We start from the raw sequence: 21,617 nt of genomic DNA on the forward strand, positions 1-21,617 counted from the left end.
TAATTGAGATATGCCACTTAATAAACATACACGATTCACTCTCTCCCATTCTCCCTTTCTCTCTCTCTCTCTCTCTCTCTCTCTCTCTCTCTCTCTCTCTCTCTCTCTCTCTCTCTCTCTCTCTCTCTCTCTAACTTTCTCTCTACTTGAAAACCAGCATCCACTTACGCTTTCATATCGCATTACACTCCCCCGTTTTAAGCACGTGCCCATCTCTAAGGCAGAGGCTCTGCTCATAGTCAAGTGTATGATGCCAGGACAGATCCTTCACGCTCCTGAGTTGTGTGCTTGCTTGTTTATTTGTTTACTTTTTGCCATTTGGCTGTGTGTAAGTTTTCTCTGAGCTTTCTTTCATGTCTGTCTATGTTGTTGTTGTTGTTGATTTTTCGTTTTCTTCCCCCTTTTACGCCAAGCATTTTTATTTTATTTACTTTTCTTATTTTTCTCACACTGTCATGAATATTTTCGTATATTCATATTTCCATCTTTGCTGCATGCGAATTTTCTGCTCTATACTGGCAATTGGACGCAAAAGTTTTGGCTCTTTGCTGCTGTTGCTGCTGCTGCTGCTGCCATTGCTCCTGTTGAGGAGGACGCATATGTAAGACCCATGTTATTTAATAGGCTTTTGTGTCTTTGCCAACGCTGTTCGCTTCAAGTGGCTGCCACGCCCCACACCCAGCAGCTGCTGCCGCTTGCCCTATGTTTGTGTTGTCTTTCTGTCTGTCTGGCCGAGCTGCCTTTGAGCCACATTTGTTTGGCTCTGCTCTGTATGCACACTGTGGCTGCCTTTTCTCTTGCTTTCCTCTTTCATTTTTGGTAATGCGTTTAGGTTATTAAACATATTTGAAGAGTCTACTTGATGGAAGACGTTACCGATGTTTGCTAGAAAAGTGGAGCTAGAAGAAATTTCGACTTTTTGGTTTGTGGAATTCATGTTTTTCGATGGAAAATAAATCGTTTGCAGTATAACATAATTAATTCATGGGTTATACTACTTCAGTCTTCACTATATTTCTTCATAGATCTGCTGATTCGCCCTTAAGTTTGTTATTAAAGCAAGTTCTGCTCTTAAAGTGTTTAGTAAAAACGCACAGGCAGTGCTTCTAAGTAGGTCAAGCCATTAAAACTGCTACTAAATACACAAACACACCAACACCCACCCACACACACACATATACATAGTAACTCCAACTCCCTGAGTGCAGATTTATGTATTGTGGTTGGAGTTTTTATTCTCATATGGTTTTTCCTGTCGTTGTTTAATCGTTAAAGGACTTGTTTTTGTTGCCATTGCTTTTAGTTAAAGTTCCGGGCAATGCGTTGACATTACAAGCAAGCAAGGGGAGTTAACACACGCCCATACCCACACACACACACACATATAGTCACCCACATATGCAGCCATAACAACAGAGGGCGCCACCTGCTACGTGGCAGTTGCTTTAGTTTGACTTTGCTCCACCCTCGCACAGTTTGTACAACGCAAAAGTTGCCTGCTAAATGCTTTCTGATTGTTATTTCTCGTGTTTTCGCCAAAACTCCACTGTTGCCACATCCAAATTACAATTATTACATGCCACTGGTTCCACGAGCTAAGCCCGCTGCCCCCTCTCTCGCTACCACGCGCTCGCTCCCTCTGCCCTTAGCTACTTTTCCAGTTTACTTCAGCCAAGAAAACTTTCCATTTTAAGTTTGGCTGAGTTTTGCCTTCTGATTCAACGAATGCAAAATCTGGCAATATAGGCGTGTTTAGCATAAACTTAAGCTGTTTGTAATGACTTCCTAGCGTTTTTTCTAGCTCCCAAGCGTCTTTGGGGCTTGACGTTTGCCGTTTGCCGTTTGCTGTTGCCTTTGGGCCAAGGCAAATTTAATGAAAAAACTTTATGACTCAGAGACTGCTCGGGATAACAATTAAATGCTGGTCAAGTAAAAGAGTTTTTAAAATTTTTATAATGACAAAGTGTGGAGCAATACAAGCTGGTAAGATAATGAGTGTTGAAAGCAAAAAAAAATAAATTTATGTGATTTTAAGAGAAATTCTTATAATTGTAAAATATATTGTATTTTAAAAGTTTAGACTGATTTATATTTTATATTTTTTGTGATTTTTTATTTTATATTTTATATTTTATATTTTATATTTTATATTTTATGTTTTTATTTTATTTTATATTTCTATTTCTTTTCTCTTTTCTCTTTCCTCTTTCTGTTTTACTACTTTCTCTTTTCTGTTTCTCTTTTATTGTCTTTTCTGGTTTTTGTTTTACTATTTTCTCTTTTCTCTTTATCTCTTTTCTCTTTTCTCTTTTCTCTTTTCTCTTGTTCTTTTTCTCTTTTCTCTTTTCTCTTTTCTCTTTTCTCTTTTCTCTTTTGTCTTTTCTCTTTTCTTTTCCTCTTTTCTCTTTTCATTTTTTCTTCTTCCGTTCAAAAGTATAAATAAATTAAAAGCAATCAAAAAATTGTAAAATTGTCAAGAGGTTTCACTTGTTTTTGCTTTCGCAGCTGTTGACAGCGTACTCAATTACTTTTAATTTAGCCAATTTTTCGTAAGGATTTCTTAGAACAGCTTAGAAATCTGTATAAGCGCCAGCCTAGGCATTCAGCTTTTGCTGTTCATTAGTGATAACAGCGTTGCGAAATAAAGCCAAATCGTATCATTAACTTTCAAAGAAGAGAGCGGAAAGAATACCTTTTGGCCGAATAGGCAGCTCATTACTCAACTGCAGGCTGACGAATACATAAAGGCCAGCAAAAAAGGGAAAATGTCAGGTCAAAAATGGACGAGCTCTGTATGTGTGTCTGTGTGTGTGTGTGTGTGTGTATGTGTCTGATTTGCTTGTGATTTACAGTGCCCGGGGCAAGTGAGCAAAAGAAATTGCTGGGCTCAGCAAATGGCAGGCTTACAATAAAACATAATAATAATTTGTTATAAAAAGCAAAGCGCACAGAGATAAACAAAATAAATGACAAAGGCATGTCAGCACAAAAGGGAAAACCAAAGAAACCGAAATAAGAAAAGAAAACTCGAATTCACTGCACAAAGCGAAACAAACAAACTAAAGACAATTTTTGGGTTACCCTCGGCGACTTGTGCAACCCTCAGCAGTTTTCTCTCTCTTTCTCTCTGTCTTCTCCATTTTTTTTTTACGCAGCTCCTACTAGAGACATTTGCATAAATTATCATTTGTTTAACATGCCCAGCAGCCCGCCCAGCCCAAAACAAAAAATATATATGTATATGGAATAGATGTAAAAGTCCCATGGCAGATACCTTGAAATGGAAATGGAATCAACGCGAGCGCTGCGTCTCTGTCTAAAGGCAAATTGGTAATAAAAGCCAAATGCATAAAATAACATAAAACAAGAATTTATGTGCACAGCAACAACAACAACAACAGCAGCAACAGCAGCAACATCAACATCAGCAACAACAACTGGCAACAAACATCAAGCAAATTGCAATAAAATGCAAATTTAAAAGCTAAAAACGAATTGAAATGCGCCTTAAAGTCGACTATGGACCACGTTCTAGTTGAAGTTTTTAATATTTTATGCTTAATTTTGTAGAAATTTACCATCAAATAAAACACGAATTTGAAACGCCGCTAACCGCAAGAAGGGTTAGAAATTGTGGCCTCAACGAATAATTAATGCCCTTGCAGAGGGAGCAGATAAGCTTATGATTATTTTAAATATAGTATATTAAATTTAATTGAGAAAAAAAATAAAATAAATGAATTAACAACTAAAACACAAAATAAAATTATATATATTTTTAAATATTTAAACCTAAATTAATTATATTATAAATAAAATAAAAATAATAAAATAATTACATCCTAATTAAATATGTTAATATTTAATTTAATGTATGAAATTAACAAAATAAAATTTTTTAAATTTAAAAACCTTTCAAAATTTTAAAATTATTTACACACACAGTGACCTTGAAGAGAGAAAATCTATTAATAATCTAACACCATACACTCAAATTTTCAAGCGAATATAAATATATATTCCACACTCTCATTGCCTTTCCAGTTCCACAACATAATCAAAATACTCTCCAGCTGAGTCAGGGTATCCAATGGAGTGAAGAGCGTGGCGCACGCTACAGGCTGGCTGTTTATTTTGACAAGAGCCATAGACGCGGGGGAGAGGGAGTGCGATTGGGAGTGGGAGTTTCAGCCAGTATGCTGGCGTCGTTCGTTCGCTACACTTCGGCCTACGCTGCCTCCTGCTCCTAATAAAATGTCGCTCTCTCCTCTTTATGTTGCGGTTGCTGTTCTTCTTGTTCTTGTGCGCTGCCGTTTCCAAGCAGCTGAGCACAGCTGTGTAGCGCAAACATTTCCTTACATTTTAATACACTTTTTGCCAGCCATGGCACGCCCACATCCCTCCAACTCCGCCTAACATAAACAGGCAACAGCCCGCCGGCAGGTGAAGTTTTTCTTTTTCGTTTCTTTTCGCCCCAGCTCCGAGCTCCAACCCCACCCCCGACGCCAAAGCCAACCGCTTTTTCTCAACAACTTTTTCTGCACAATGAATTTTTGCGCATTTTCCACCTGTATGAGCTGCTCCCCTAACGGCCACGCCTCCTTGCTTTCACCCTCCCATTCCAATTGCAGCACACTGCAGGAAATCGATTCGTTGTGCTTGTCGCTCTAGGTAATGATAGAACGGCTAGCGAAAATTTCCATTTTCCATTCTATTTTTTCTTTCTACAGTTATTTTCCAACTTGTGTTGTTGTAGCTGCGCCAAAAGTCACAGAAAGCTCTTTGACGGTAACTATGCAAATTCAAAGTAAATACCAGAGCTTAGTCATTGGCAAATTACCAAAGGCCACAACTGCACCGATGAAGAAGGACCAACGACTTTTGGCATTGGGAGTAGTACCCCTGCAAGAGCGACGCTCTATTAGCCGGGGCTCAACACATATACACATACTCACACTTGCACAAATGAGCGCAAATCTCAGTTAATTAAAGTCAACAGGGAGCATCATTTGCAATGGAAATATCAAAGTGCATAAAAAATATTGATCGGGGAGCAGATGGGGCTCATATTGGAGAGTGAGATAAACTAAATTCAACAAATTCAATATGCGATAAAACTAGAAATTGTATGTGAAATATATATAGGCATTTAAATATTTATTTATAGCTACATTTATTTATAAAAAATGCAAACATAAAATAAAATAAATATTTTAGCAGTGGCTAAGCTAATATGACAGAGTTTATTATGTACTTATAATTTCTATCGTGTGCAAAAATTATATTTAAATAGGTATGTTTGTATTATATATAAAAAAGTCAATAATAATCAATGAGGCTCTTTTATTTAAAGAAAATATATATTTATATAAATAAATAAATAATAGTTTTATATTTAATTTATATAAGATAAAAATAAATAAAATATTATTGTTTTTTGCTGTTTTTACCTATTCGTATTTAGGCATTTATATATTTATTTTCTTTTTTTTTTTCTAGACAGATTATACTGTCCTATTTATTTTTTGAATGTTCAAAAAGACTTTTTCAAAATTTAAAAAATTATCATTAATAAATAATAATTATAATTATAAATTATCATTTTTTTATTATTACAAAAATATATATATTTTTACAAAATTTAATTAAAGCAACATTAAATGTTTATTGATGTCGACTAACATCTTTATGATATCCCATGAATAACTTTAACTCTTGAATTTCACATTCCTCTCAAAATTAGCCCAATATAGAACAGCAAAAGTATTTGCCCTTTGTGTAAATGCAAAAGGCCCGCATTTTATGCTAAGCAGTCAAAGAAGGCTAATGAAAATTTAAAAACTCCAAATCTGTGATGTGGGTAATTATTAGCAGGCTCCGATGTAAAAGGGTTTTTGGATTGTTCTGTCACAGGGGGCGAAACACGACGCATTGTTGCGACGAGGCAAATGGAAATTGAAATCACCAGCTTCCTCGCTCTCTCTCTCTCTCTCTCTCTCTTTTTTTTTCTCTCTCTCTGCTCTTCTAGCTCCTTCTCTTTCCCTATCCGGGTCGTTTGTCATATAGCATAGAATTTCAATTAAAAATTAGCACTTGGTCGTTAATATAAAATATTGCTAATTAGATTGCTAGACGAGGGGAACAGTGCCGTTAACTGCTGCCTGCCTGCTAACTCTATTGCATTGATTTTAACACGGTCATGAATATTAAATTACCGTTACACACACACACACACAGAGTTTAAGTTAGAAGAGTATGTCGTCTTTTTCGCACTGTGTATTATTTGCTTTGGTCGTGGCAAAAGTTTGTCTGCCATAAATTAAAATCCAAACACGCCCACACACAGCGCCACTCGTCCGCCCTTTGCCCGTCCAAGCGCCCCCGCCAACACCAACACCAACACCAGCATCACCCCCAACCCCAACCCCACAGTCATCCGCCTGCCACTCAGAATGTTGACGGTAATTAACTTTTAGGCATTTCCTATGCATATTTATAGGGGGCGGTTGGCGTTTGTTGCTTGCATAATATTAACATATATAGTAAAGAGAGAGAGAGAGAAGAGCGAAGCGAGCAAAGCGAAGACAGAAGCGAGTAGGCTGAGCTGTGGGAGAATGCGTGTTAGCTAAAAGCTGAGCTGCAGCGAACGCCCACTCTTGACAGCTGATGCGCACAAGGCCGTGGACCGAACATCACAATTTTTCCTCAATATTTTTTGCCCACACTCACATTTTTTGTGGGCGTGGTCTTTGCTATCACATCTTTAACGCATTTGCTGACTATTTGAAAACTCATTTTCGCTGTTGCTTGTGGCATCTGCTTGTGTCATAAATAAATAATGAATTAATCATCAGTTTAGCTAAGCATTTTTTAAGAGTTTTTCTGAATGGCTTTCCATGAGGAATTTTCACTTGTGCATTGAACTGAAAAATGCTTAGCAGATTTTATTTCTATATGGACTACAAATTCACTCATTCATAAATTATTAATGACATATTAAAAGGTCGTTTTCTCCGATATTCCCACATTTTTTGCTTGCCCTCTTTAAATAAATATTTTTCCCATTCATTCAGTCAAAGCAACTGTCAGAAACAGTTGAGCTTTGCACTCGAGAAGTCTTGACAGTTGACGGCAAAGCAATTAGGAGGTGATTTCGCACGGAATCACATTGCCTAAAGGGCAGTGAGGGTAAGGTGAAGCCAAGATACAAACATAGATATAGAAAGATTTGAGTGCACAAGCATTAATCAAAGACTTTCTTTAATATCTAGACACAATTTAATAGTCAGCTATAAATATTTATTCAATGTCTAACTTTTACTTTATATCAACGCAAAATTCCATTATAATAAGTTTTTCATTCTATAATAATTTTTCATAACATTTTGAACCATCTTCCATCATTTCCCCCCCCAACTACATGCATTATTTTGCCATTTTGTGCCGCTGCTAATTGATCAGCAAACTTAACTTAATTATTTTTTGCATAGAGTCTGCTCTCTGGTGGAACGTAGAAATTGAATTTTTCCCTGTAGGCAAATGTGTGTGGAGATGTGTGTAGCCATCAATTATCTAGGGCACAACTAAACCAAGCTCTAACGAACGTTTCACTTTAACTTTGAATTTTAATTGGAAAAAGGGCAACAACAGCAACAACAAGTGGAGGAGAGAAAAAAAACAAGGGATGCAACAATATTGGCATAAAACTACACTTAAAACTCAATCAACTGCGTCTAACAATATTAAAAGAGGCTGCATGTCGAAGCACGAAAAAGAAAAGTAGAGCGAGAGGTAGAGGTAGAGGCAGAGATATAGCTAGAGCTGGAGAGAGAGAAAGGCAAGAATATAAAACACGCATACGCCATGTGCTGCAGCGACTTCGTTGAAATATAGAATGCAATCAATTTGTCAACGTCTCTTTGAATGTCGCCCTGTGTGCTTTAGCTATTATTGCTATTCTTGCTAACGATATACCCTGTATGGGTTACCCCATGGGTTAAGTAAGTGTTATAAGAAAGTTGCTTCTCCTACAAAGATGTAATCTAGGTGACTCGCTGATTGAGGCTGTTATACAGAAGTTTTTATATCAGAATTAATTTAATCCCGCTTTAAAATTTAATACAACTGTTATAAAAGAGTTGCTTATATCAGATTTCAGCTAATCCCAACTTAAAATTGAGACTGTTATACAACTGTCCCGCTTTAAATTAAAACTGCTATACAGAGTTGCTTATATTACCGATTTAAAATTGAAGCTGTTATACAACTGTCATACAGAAGTTGCTTATATCTGAGTTCAGCAAATCTAAATTTAAAATGGAGACTGTTATACAACTGTTATACACAAGTTGCTTATATCAGAATTTAACTGATCCCTATCTAAATTGAAGCTGTTATATAACTGCTACACATAAGTTGCTTATATCAGAATAATATATCTGTTTGAGAAATATATTTAAAATATTGTTGTTTTTTTTTATAACAGTTCGCATATTACAACTGATATCAAGGAAATTTTATTTTGGGAAATGAAATCCACATATATCTTTCGATACCTTTTTATACAATTTTTGAATTATTGCAATGGTAAATGCTCAGAATAAGGTCTACTATACTACATTTGAAAATTGATAAACAATAATCAGAATTAATTAAGAAAACAATCAACAATGAAATAGAGCTTTATAAAGGGTATAACTCCAAATTCCATTGTCAAGTCAACCTTTGCCAACTCTAGCACTGAGTATTTTACAGTCCTACATGATCGACTCTATGCCTTTGCTCGTTGTTGTTGCCACAACAGTTGCTGTCGCTTGTTTGTGTTGTCTCTCTGTAGCCCCATGTCCGTTGCGTTGTCATCAAACACGTATGCCGGCAATTTATGTTGTCGTCTGCGTCTCGGCTGGTTTTTTGTGCCTGCCGCACGACGACGACGACGACGATGAGGACGACTGCCGGCAGTGTAGTAAATAAATTTAAAAGCGCTTCAAATGGGCGGCAAGGGGGGCGTGGCTAGGCCGCGTGCCAGCTTCAAGCAATTTGCCTTGTCGAGGTGACTCGGCAACATTTTGCATGCGTTTGCTGCACTAACCCATGCCCCTACAACAGCCACTGCCCCTGTCCCCGCCCCATCCAATTTCGCCACGCATACCCGTTTCCCCTTGGCCTGCTGATGATGACATTCAAATTTACTGTGACACTAGTAAATTCAATTAAAATGCTGTGCACTGCTTGAAGCACAGAGCGTTGCCATCACTCATTCACACATACGCACGCATGCATTCATGTGAGCCTTGTCTACTAGGCGTATGCGTAACCGCATTACTTTTTGGCCTAGAATTCGAGGCTTGTTGGCTAAATCAATTTACTTGCACAGGACACAACGCGCAACGGCTGGCAGCCTAATGACTGAGCGACCACACAACAACAATTATTGTTGCTGTTGCTGTTGCTGTTGTTGTTTCTGTGGCTGTCACTTAGAGTTGCTTTTACTTCAGCCGCAAAAAATTAAATCCTTAATCACATAACACAGACGCTCAAGAGAGACACAAGCAGCCAAAGGCTGCAGCTTGTGCTGTTGTTGTTGTTGAGCTTATGATATTATTGCACTTGTCACACACACACACAGAGAGAAACAGAGTGCCAGAGAGAGGGAGGAGGGGAGCAAGGCAAGCCCATAAAGTATGCAAAGTTTTATGCCAGCGCAAATGAAAACAACAAACAACAGAGAGCAGAGCTGCTGCAAGGGCTGTTTATATAGGGATTCAGCTTGGGGTGTTGAAACAACGTGTGAGTGGAGTGATTGAGGGGGGGGCCGGCTGAAATCTTAAAAGGGCAAATGCAAGTGGTGGCATGTGCATGTGCAAGTGCAGGTGCAGGTGCCTCTCTAAAGGCATGCGACTGCAGCTCAACTCGGCTTAGCGCTGCACTGTGAGAAAATATGTCAACTGCGGTTCGCATGGCGTATGCGTTTTATTTCACAGTGTCTCTGTGTGTTTGCGTGTGTGTGTGTGTGTATGTGTGTGTGACCTGCCTTTAGCTCAAATCAAATTTGCACATGCATTGAAATGTTAGAGCCAAGTGTTATGGCATGCATAACACACACACACACACACACACACACACACACACACACACAGAGACACATTGAGAACGGAAGAGACAAGCAACCCTTAACGAATGCACGCAAGTCCTAGCATTGTCCTGTCATCGTTATTGCTTTTGGGAATATGAACGGCATGCGACGCACCTCCATTTCCATTTCCACTTCCATTTGCATGATTCGCACCGCACACTCTCTCTCTCTCTCTCTTTCACTCACTCACTCTTTCTGTCTCTGTTTTATACATTTTAATTTGAAAGGGCCCCTCCTCGTCTAGGGGTTGCTGCTCAACAGCCTCCGAGCCAGACCACAGCTTGACTGACTGCCTGGCTGACGAGCCCGACATTTGTTTTCATGCGGCGCACATCTATTTTTTATAAGCAGACGCAATTGTTTCGAAAATGAAAGGTTAAATGTTAAATGTGACTTTGAAAACAATGGCAGTGCAGCAGCAGCACACCCAGCTCCCTCTCCCGTACCCTCTCCCTCTCTCCTATTTTAGGCTAAAGGGGTTTGTTGCTTCTATCAACAACCAGGAAATGTTGTCATTGTGCGCCTTGGCCCTGGCCCTTGGAGAGATCTGCCAAAAGGAAACATTGTCAATGAACTTTCGCTCTGTGTTTGTGTATGTGTGTGTCTGTGTGTGTGGGTGTGTGTGTGTGTATTTATCTCTGTGTGCACAAGTTGCAAAAGAGATTTGGGAATAGCTTTTGGCAACGATTTGCTTTTGAGAGAGTGCAGTCAACACAAAGTGAGAAACTAAATGAGAACTGAAACTAAGAGCTCAAGATAAGCATAGATAAATTGTGCATTAGATAAACTAGTGAAAGGCTGCTGAGCGAATTGGGAAATGGGGAGTACTTATTGGTTAAACGAGGTACTTACACTCGAGAAATAATAGAATTCCGGGAAGTACAAAATGAATATAAAAATGTATAAAAAAAAGAAAAATAGATTTTTTCCTGAAGATATTTTTATGCAAATAATAAATTGATTTTTTTTTTAATTTTTATATTTTTGTATATAATAGTAATTATGTTTTTTGATTTTAAATGTTGGACATATATTTTATATATGCATATATTTTCTTTATTTACTTTATTTTTCAATTTAATATTTTTATATTTTTACTTATCAATTTTTTTACAATTTCCTATGAATTTATTATATGTAAATTTAAATATATACATTTTTTATAAATTTCCATATGTTTCTCCTTTCCATCATTTTTGTATGTTTTTAAAATATAAAAACATTTTGTGTATAATTTTCTTTTTTCATATAATATATATTATGAAATAAAATTAATTAATTTATTTTTATATAGTTTTCAATTTCACATCCACATAATAAAAAAATATATTTTTTTAAATATTCATTTCTTTCATATAAACAATAAAATTTCTTTTTAAATTCCTTGCTCCTTCCCCAATTTAAATCACTTTCCACATCCGCACATCCGGAACAATTTTCCAAACGATTTTGCTGACTGGCCATTCGCGCAACTTTTGCTTAGCCAAACAAACTGGAGTCGAACAATTGTGGCCGAAAAACTTTCGAGTGGGGAAATGCAAATGAAGGCGAATAACTAACATGATCCTGATTTAAGTATCTCATAGCTAGTGTCGCCTGGGAGGTTGGGGCCTTTAGTTGGCAAGCGCCACGTGGCGATTCAATTCAATTAAAAACTGCTGACGCAGCGTTCGACAAGCGGACAAGATAAAGTCCTTCAAAGTGCGCTGCTGATGTGGCAGACATTAGGAGCGGGATCTGCGGCCTCTAACTAATTACAATAAAACTAGAGTAGAGTCACTAAAGTCAAAGAGAGTGAGAAAACCATAACAACAAATTACCCAAATGACATGCTGATTAGAGCAAACAAATATCCAGCGACTAGTCCTTGCTAGTCCTTGTCTTGATTATGCAATTTTAATTAAACCAGCCGCAAACAAAAGACAGAGAGAAAGCGATAGTCAAGTAAAAGAAAAGAATTGTCAACACACGCTGCGCATCAATGTTGATGTTTATGATTTTTTCTTCATTTTTATGCTGTTTTTTTTTTTTCTTTTGTAGTCTTGGGCACTTTTAATTCAATTACGTCTTGTGTTATCAGACTGGCAGCTAGAAATTAATGAGCGCTAAATTAGTGAAGATTATGCCATTAGGGGTTGCTACCCCTACCAAGCGTCCTATCTCTTTTCTCAGCCTCTGTCCTTATCTATATTATTGCTAGCCTGCTTCGGCTAGCTCATCAACTCTCGGCATTGTCTTGATGATTTTTATTGTTTACTTGACCTAATTTCATTGTCGAGCTGCCTATTTCCCAGGCACCCCTAATGTCCTAGTCCTAGACAGCGTTACACACCCTCTTTCTCTCTCTCTCTCACACACTCTTTTTCATTTCTTTGCCACACACGAAACACACAAAAATGCGCTCATAAGTTGGCAAAGGCACTTTTGGCATGCTTTGTGGCTTGTCTCCCTAATGGCCATCAGAATTTATATGAAAAACAGACAGAGCCAGAGCCAAAGCCATAGCCAGAGCCAGAGCCAGAGCCCACAGTCAGAGCAACAGCCTCAGCCTTTGGCTTCACTATGGCAATTGCCATTGCACTCATGCAGGTAGCAGCAACTATTTTAATATGCATTTTTGAGCAATGCCAATTTAAATTTATGAAACGCTCGAATGTGTAATTTATTTTAAAGGAATTCGTCTAAGCTGAAAGTTAAATGAAACCTAAGGGAAATATTATATAAAATGTATGGCAAATACATGTGAAAGCAATTAGAAAAGTATTTAAGCAATCTACAAATTATTTTAAAGGAATTCCAATAAGCGAAAAGTTTAGTCAAATTGAAGACTAATATTATATAAAATAAAAACATTTTTGAGCAATTTAGCTTACAAAAAAAATTTATAGAAAAATTTTTGAAAGGAATTAGCTCAAGCGAAAATTCAATTAATTTTAAAGCAAACATTCCCAAAGTATTTACATTAAACTCTTCAATTTTTACTCAAAATTCTCATTGCGAAAAATGTATAAAATAAATTTTAACATAAATATCCAGAAAAAGTGCCATAAAAAAATTGTCTAGAATTTCTTTACTTATATTTCAAGCAATATAAATAAATCGCTGTCAACAAGCTATAGACACTTGCAGCTTTTCGTTTCTCTTCCTATTTGTTTGGCTCAGCTGCCTGTGGGTCAGTTTATGGCCCAAAGATAAGCAATAAGTAGCCAGACGATAGAGAAGACAAAACGAAAAAAAACCAAGCAAAAAAAAATGTCAAATAATTTAATAAAGAAAATGTGCCCAAAAGTCAGCGACCCAGTGACCTTTTTTCTGCTCTCTTTTTAGCTGAGCCAAAAATGGTCAGCATAAATAAAAAATGTTACTACATTTTGCCACATTACACAAAATAAACGACGCAAGGCGAAAAGGAAACGAGAAAGAACAACAAGCAAGGGGATATTCACCCAGTGTTAAGCGAGCTGCGCTGCCAGGCAGCTGATAAAAAAAAAAAAAACAGCCAAAAAGGAAACAAGACTGAAAACACTGTGAAAAACTGTCAAAATGTGTTGAACAATTTTCAAAGGAGTTCACACAAAAGGTTATGCTCGCAATCAATTCGGGACGGCAAACGGCAAACGTTTATGGCCCAAACATTTTTCAGTTCGAAACGTGGCTGTGGCTTAATTAGCTGCCACGTAGCAAACATAACTCACAAAGGTTAGCCTATTAATCTAAATTATTTCGTTGCCCGAGCAAACAAATTAAAAAAAAAATAAAAATAAAATAAAATAAATGTTGACCGGAAGCCAACGAAAAAGTCAACAAATTAAAAATGTTGTTTGGCTTGCAAGGGTCGAGGGCTCGACAGGTGTTGCTAAAGGACACGACCGACAGTGCCTGACAAAAGTCAACCTGAATCAATGGCTTTATTAAGCGCAAGCCTCTCTGACATGGCCAAAAATGAACGATACAGAAACTCACATAGAAGAGGAGATGGGATGGACCCACACACACACACACACACGCACACACATACACATTCGCAGAGATGAAATGATATAAATTCATATCTCTCTAGCGCACGTCACAATATTTATCAACAATGCCCGACGGGTGTTTATTGATTAAAAAATTTTCACAAGTCGGCGTCTGGGGAAGTTTTTGATGGTGGCATGGAGCTGAGGCAGGCAGACAGACAGACAGTCAGTAAGAGAGCGAGAGGGAGGGCGGGAGTCGGTGGTGGGTGGCACTTGTTGACAGCCCCCATGGCCGGGGGCTACAATTTCGGCTAAGAGGTCGCCATTTTGCGGCCAAGAAAAACTTTTTTTGCGGCAACATAATTTTTAAGCTGCTTTCGCTGCGCTCCAAAATTTAATTAATAAACATTAATGTAATATCATTTCCATTTTTTTTTTTTTGAGGTTTTCTTTTCAACACGTGCTGAAAATCTGAGTTTGATACATTTTACGGCGCTTTGATTCTCATTTTCGTAAACAAATAAAGCGAATTGCCACAGGCCAAACGGACTTACATTACGTGACGGCAATCAAAGGAAGAAGGAACTGCTGAGAATGCTTTACATACCTGAAAAGAGCGAAAAAGAGAAAAAGAGAGCAAAAATAAATTAAAATTTCAATTTAAGTTTCATTTAGAATATGCATATATTGAGCGGAAAATAAATTATAAAATAATAATCTGCTTTGCCATGAATTTAATAATAAATATTTTCAGCAGGCGAATATACTTAATTTAAATTATTTAATGGAGAACGTCAAGGCAATTATTATATGAAGATGACTTTAATTTTAGGTTTAAAACGAAATTATTAATATAAATATATATAAATAATATAATATAATAAATATTAATATAAATATATATATAAATGTATTTATATATGTACATAGCTTAATTATTCCACAAAGTAATTTATTAACCATTATTATTATTATTTTATTTATTATTATTATTTATTTTATTTATTTATTTTTATTATTTACTTATTTTTCCCTCTAATTTGTCCTTTTAAATTATTAATATATACTATAATACATACTAAAATATCACAAACACAAAGGTATAATAAATCAATAATAAATTGTTAAGTAAGTACAAAACTATTTAATTAGTAAGTTAATATATTCTATTTTTTTAATAAAAATTTTAACACTTAATTTTAATATAAACTTTACACGTGAAACGTATAATGTTCTTATCAAATAATAAATATTCACTTTAGATAAGCAAATGTGATCATAAAAAAGAAAAAGTTGAAAATATTCTTTCCTTAATTGCATATTTTTACTTCAAGTATTTTAGATAAGTAGCAACGAAAATAGCCAAACGAACTTTAGTATATTAAACTCGCTGTTTGGCAATTATCAATAATATAGTATGTAGTACAGATAGGTGTAGGTGCTCGTCAAGAAATCAATAAAGTGCGATAGGAATGTATACTTAAGATAGCAAGTATTGATGGCTTTACAAACAACAATCCATATTGGCTAGATTTATATATATATGTATATATACTTCAGCAAAAACAATGCTAGATTTAGAGATATTCTGTATATGAACAGATTTGGTGTACCATATCAGGCTTGGCTAGCAAGTAATTCAGAAGTATATTCCTCCCCCACCCTTAAAGGTAAATCAAAGTCAAGCCCATAATCCGTAGCCCCAATTGTCAGCCAGTCAGTAGCTAATATCAGATCTGTTGCGAGGGCCCTTCAGCTACTATCAAATGCGCAGTCATATCAAAGCGCAATTACATGCAGCACGTAGCACATAAAATCGGATTGGAAAAAAAAATAAATGAAATGAAAAACAACAACAACAACAGAAATGCAGCTGAACGATATGTTGTTGTCTTTCAATCCTTAGTACCGATTGACGAGCTGAATGAGTGACTCGCTGACTCGCTGGCTCGGCTGGCTGGTTGACTCGCTGACGACTGTCTGACTGACAGATGTTTATCAGCAACATGGACTTTATGGCATTTCAACAGAAATCACACTATAAAATTGATAAAGCGTCAACAGACATGCGACACTTGTAGTTCGCAGCGGTTGAATTAAGGGTTCGACGCAGTCAATACATAAAATAACCGACTTTGAGCTGAGTTCACGTAGCAAACTCTTTAGCATGTAAACTATTTTCAAAATTCCACTTAACTTATATTGAGAAAACAAAATATATATATCTGAATATTTGTTACCTGATTATGATTATATTACTTTCAAAATGAATTCAGAGCACGTCTCGACGTCTCTTCATGGGCCTGAGAACTTGAGCAACTCTTGCAGCTCTACATCAAAGTGTCAATCGATATGCGCAGAGACAGGCAATAGGACATGGAATGTAGAGCCCCTTATGATTGTCCGTCTAAAGGCTGACAACAACAACAATTGCTTGTAGTGTTATTTGTCGCTCGGCAACAACAACAATGGCAACAACAATGGGAACAACAATAGCAACAAGCACTACAACTAAGTGACAACTTCATGAACTATTCAAAGCGTTTGCCTGCACAGGTGCATAACAGAGCCGAGCAGGCGACCTCTCCACATCCTGTTCCTGTTCCTGCCGCTGCTGCCGCTGCTCCTGGCAGTTGCTGTGGTCAGCGTTTAAAGTGCACCGTCTATGGTTACGGCTCTAGCTATGGTCAGCTGCGTGGTTCTGGTTGTCGCACGAGCGTTGCTTTTGCGGCATGTCAGCTGTCAGCGTTTTGTTGACAGAGCCCGGACATTGGGTTGACCATGGCATAACCCTAGCCGGAGCAGAGGGTCTGGGTTAATGCTACCAGCTTTGGCTGGGGCTTAGCTCTACTACTGGCGTTGAAAGCAACGCGTTAAATAATTGATTAACTTTGATTCAGAATGCAATAACAAGTTGATTTATTTTCGAGATAATTTCAGACAGAAATAACAATTCGACGAATTGATTAGACGCTCGCATGGTTGCAGTCAGATTGACAATCGATTGTGCCAGAGCTTATACTTAATTGATAATGATAGAGAGTATTGAGGTAGATAACTTTAATTGGGTATCAATTTAATTTAGCTGAAATGCTTGTATTTAATATGCTTAGATATGAAACAAAAAATGTGAGTTGTCCATAAAAATTTATTCATTAATTTGTGTAATATTTTTTTATTTATTTATATATTTATTGGCATAAATATTAAAATACATATTTTTTATTAATATATTAATTAATAATTATTAAATATTAATATACAGATATATTCATTAATTTGTTTAATATTTTTTATTTATTTATATATTTATTAGCATAAATATTAATATACATATATTTATTAATACTTATAATATATTTAATTTTTTTATTTTATTTTATTTTGTTTCCTTACTTTTTTTTACTTTTTTTATTTTATTTTATTTATCTATTTATTTATTTATTTATTTTTTTTTTTTTGTCATTTTCATTTTATATAATTTGTTTATTTTCTCTTTTATATTTATTTTTTGCTTTAAATAAAAACGAGCTCGTTGTTCAAGCACTAAATTAATTTAATTCGCTCAAACTGATTTGGCGGCAATCGCATTTGCGTATTTAAAATTCAATTAGAGGCATCTCCGTATTGCTGCATTATGAGCGCAGTCAGACAGAAAGTCTGGCTGTCAGGCATAAAATCAAAAAAACATTAACAAATTTACAACTGATTTAACAATAAAATTGCTGCAAAATTCAGCTGCAGTGCGAAATAAATGGAAATAATTTTCGAAATAATTTACACAAAATCAAATTGTTCTTAATTATGCGCACAAATAAAGTGCTGCAAAGAATAAAAATATATATATACATATACATATATATATAGGTATTTATATTTTGCATGATGGGCGTGAAAAACATTTATCGGAAGTTTTTAATTTACATGAATATGCAAATTTCGTTGGACTAAATGAACGCATGGAAAACCCGCACATGTTTAATAATGAACTGAAACTTTAATGAAAATTCAATGGAAATTTCGCTGCAGTGGGAAATGTTTAATCAAATTTGAAATGCATTTATCGGCGCCTTCTTTAAATGCGTTTAATGACTTTTAGCATTTCATTTAAGGGCTAGTCATGGCAGTTGCCGCAGTGGCGGGGGGTGGGGAGGGGGGGGCTAGTTGGCAGAGAGGGTGTCAGATTTTTATGACGGTTAAACGTTTGACGCGCCGAATGAGTTTCATGTGCGTGCCGGACTATAAAAACCATTCGCTGCTTTTATTTTCATTATTTTTTTTTTTTTTTTGATACACACTCCGAGTTCATTAGGGTGAATGGGGTATATTGGCATTGTGAGTGTTGATGTCACGAAATGTTGAATACTTTTACTCATTTTCCATATTTCTTAATATGAATTTAACATCATAGAAACTCTTTTGTTCTTAGGCTGAGCTTTGAGCTAAGCTGAACTCAGTATTCATAACTCAGTAATTGGGAACTGTGAGTGTTTATGTAATAGACTATCTGATTAATGTATTCAATATATATTTATGAAGTTATGTTGCTGTAGGATTATTCTAAATATATATTTGACACACAATTCTTCTTATACCAATAGAGATAAAGATATTGTCACATAGGTAGTCAGAGTATCTTTTAGTCAAGTACTTTTCAGCTCAGAGTCTATCATATATATATCCTCATTTCTCTTTCAGCCCAGGTATCTCATAGTCGCGCACACCCGACACACTTCCTTCTCTTTTGGTTCATTTTTTAATTAGCCACCACATAAAAAGTCACCCCACACTGCAGCCGCAATGAGCCAGGGCAAGCCAGTAAGCCAACAGCCAACAGCCAACAGCCAGCATGTCGCACATGTGGCAGCAGCGCGGTGGCACGAGGCAACACAACACAGCAGCTGCTCATGTTGTCGCAGTTGTAAGGTGTCTTGCAGCCACAGCTACCATTATATATCTCTCTTTTTATACTTTTCACTTTTTCGTTTATAGATATGTTGCACGTACAATTTAATGTCCTGCACAGCGCCAACTGTCAACGAGCTCGTTGACGTTTCAAACTTCTTTGAGAGATGCGACAGCCAAGCGACGTGTGCTACGGGCTGTACAATGGTCAAGTGCCCAGGGCTAAGCGCTGTGCAGGGATTAACTTGGTTATGAGCCGAGTAATTAGGAAGCGCCGCCAGAACGAGTAACTAAGCGGTATTTAAAAGTGAGCAAAGCTAGTATAACCAAAAACTTAATACTCAATGATTTCTTGTTTCGATAATCTTTCATAATCTATTCTAATTTGTATCAAGTCTAAGGTCATTTACTTTTGGGTCTACGCCGCCCTTGACTTTTCGCAAGTCAAAGTTTAACAAGTAGCAATTAGGCAAAGGCAAACAATACACGCAAATACATACAACATATTTATTATCAGCCTCGTTTGGCTTTTCGCTGATAAGCTCGAAGGTTTTCCCTTGTTTTCGCATTCATGTTCTTGTTCTTCTTCTTCTCCTTGTCTGTTTGCTGTCTGTCTCTCCGTCTGTTGCTTGTCAGTTGTGCCCGCTGTTTGCTTTCGCCTTTTGCGCTTTACTTTGGCTTTGGCTCTTCGATTTTCTATGCTGAGCTGCCATTTGTTGATTGATTTCGTTTCGATCGAAGCAAAATATTCTAGCTTAAATTGTCTTTAAATGCAATTATTACACACTTTTTCTGGATCGCCATTCGCACGTAATTATACCCTGAACCCATTGAAAATGGGAAATCAGGGTATAATGTTTTTGTGTAAAAGTATGTAACAGGCAGAAGGAATCATCGCAGACCCCACAAAGTATATATATTCTTGATCAGCACGATGAGCTGAGTCGATATAGCCCTGTCCGTCTGTCCGTCCGTCCGTCCGTCCGTCCGTCCGTCCGTCCGTCCGTCCGTCCGTCCGTCCGTCCGTCCGTATGAACGCCGAGATCTCAGAAGATATAAAAGCTAGAGAGCTGAAATTTTGTGTGCATACTCGTGTATACCATACGCAGTACGAGTTTGCTTTATTTTTTCGATAACTCATCCGATAACTTTTTTATCGAGAATAATCGAAAAATTGATTTTGTTTTTTGAGCCTCATCGGAGTACTATTAGATGTAGAGACTTCAGATTTACTGTGTACATATAGATGATGAATACAAACATTTTGTAATCAACAGATTTTGGATACCACGCCCCCTTCGCCCCCAATTTGTAAAAAACGTATTTCAAGTACTAGAGACTTGCGCTTTGGAATGTACACACATTTTGACCATATAATTACGCCCTGAAAGTTTCATTAAGATCGTATGTTTACAAGAGAAGTTATTCACCAAGTAAATTCTCATACTATTGCCCACATTGCAGCGCAGCCCAAGCGCAGTCGCTGCTTATTGCGCAGTTAGCAGAGCGCGGGCGCGTGAGGGTGGATGCATGTAAATGTATGTGTGCGTGCATAAAAGAAGTGCAGAATGATAAGAATATCAGCTTGGAGGGTTCAGGGTATCTCCTAGTCGAGCAGTCTCGACTAGAGTCTTCTTACTTGTTACAAATTTAATTGCATTTTGCGAGGCTGAAGGGGGTTAATATGTTTACAGAAAAGGCTTTGCTATCACGTTTTTGTAATTATGAATATTACGCGACTTTGGCTGATAAATTGGTTGATTGAAATTGATTGAAATTAAAAAGATAATAAAAATACCAGAATATTTATAGAATACTATAAATACATATGGACAGATAAAACAAGGCAAATTTAATAAAAAAGTATATGAAGTAATGGCAATTAAATTCAATATATACATAATATTTTTTTAACGCCTTGCACTATTTTCTCTCGTTGTACTTCAAGCATTTTTATTTAGCATAAATACCTAGGATATCTTACACATCATTACTAGAAAAACAAACTGCCTTTAAAAAATTACCACAATCTAATTTATAATTATATTTTATAATAAAAAAAGAATATAAATTTGGATTGGATGTTAGTTGTAAATTAAAATGAAATTGCTCAAAAGAGAAAAAACAGAACTTAATTTATTATTAACAAATTTTTAATATAAACATGGAGAAAATACGGACCGTTTCGTAATATATAAAAATAAACTTTAATTTATTTAAATATTAAGAAGACAACCACAATCCATAAAATGTATATGAGAAAAGTTTTCATATAAATTCAAATTTTCATGGGAATAGCTGAGAAAATGTTTCTTAGAACTATGTAAATATTAAAGAATTACATCCTCTTATTCCTTCACGCTCCCCATACCAAGAAATCTTTCTTCCACATATCCAGCCATGCATAAAAATCAATTAATAATATTTGTGTGTCGCTGCGCGCGGCACTCTCAATAATTGTGCAAATATTTTGCAAATAATAATAACTTTCTATATTGCGGCCATAAACAACAAAGTGGCAACATATTGCTCGCTCGAACAGCTCCATAAATAAAGTCGACGCAGACGAATAGAAAAACAAAACATAAACTTGCTACAAATGTAGCTGCATTTAATTT

At 36.3% G+C, this 21,617-nt stretch overlaps 1 protein-coding gene across 2 annotated transcripts in view; it reads right to left on the reverse strand.

Moving 5' to 3' along the window:
* Nucleotides 1-21,617, reverse strand: part of Trim9 (E3 ubiquitin-protein ligase Trim9) — a 114,573-nt gene that overhangs the window by 80,272 nt on the left and 12,684 nt on the right. The gene's annotated exons all lie outside the window — the stretch shown is intronic.

This window comes from Drosophila navojoa, chromosome 3 (assembly GCF_054131105.1).
Source record: "Drosophila navojoa isolate 15081-1374.11 chromosome 3, UAZ_NAV_1.0, whole genome shotgun sequence".
Lineage (NCBI taxonomy): Eukaryota > Metazoa > Arthropoda > Insecta > Diptera > Drosophilidae > Drosophila > Drosophila navojoa.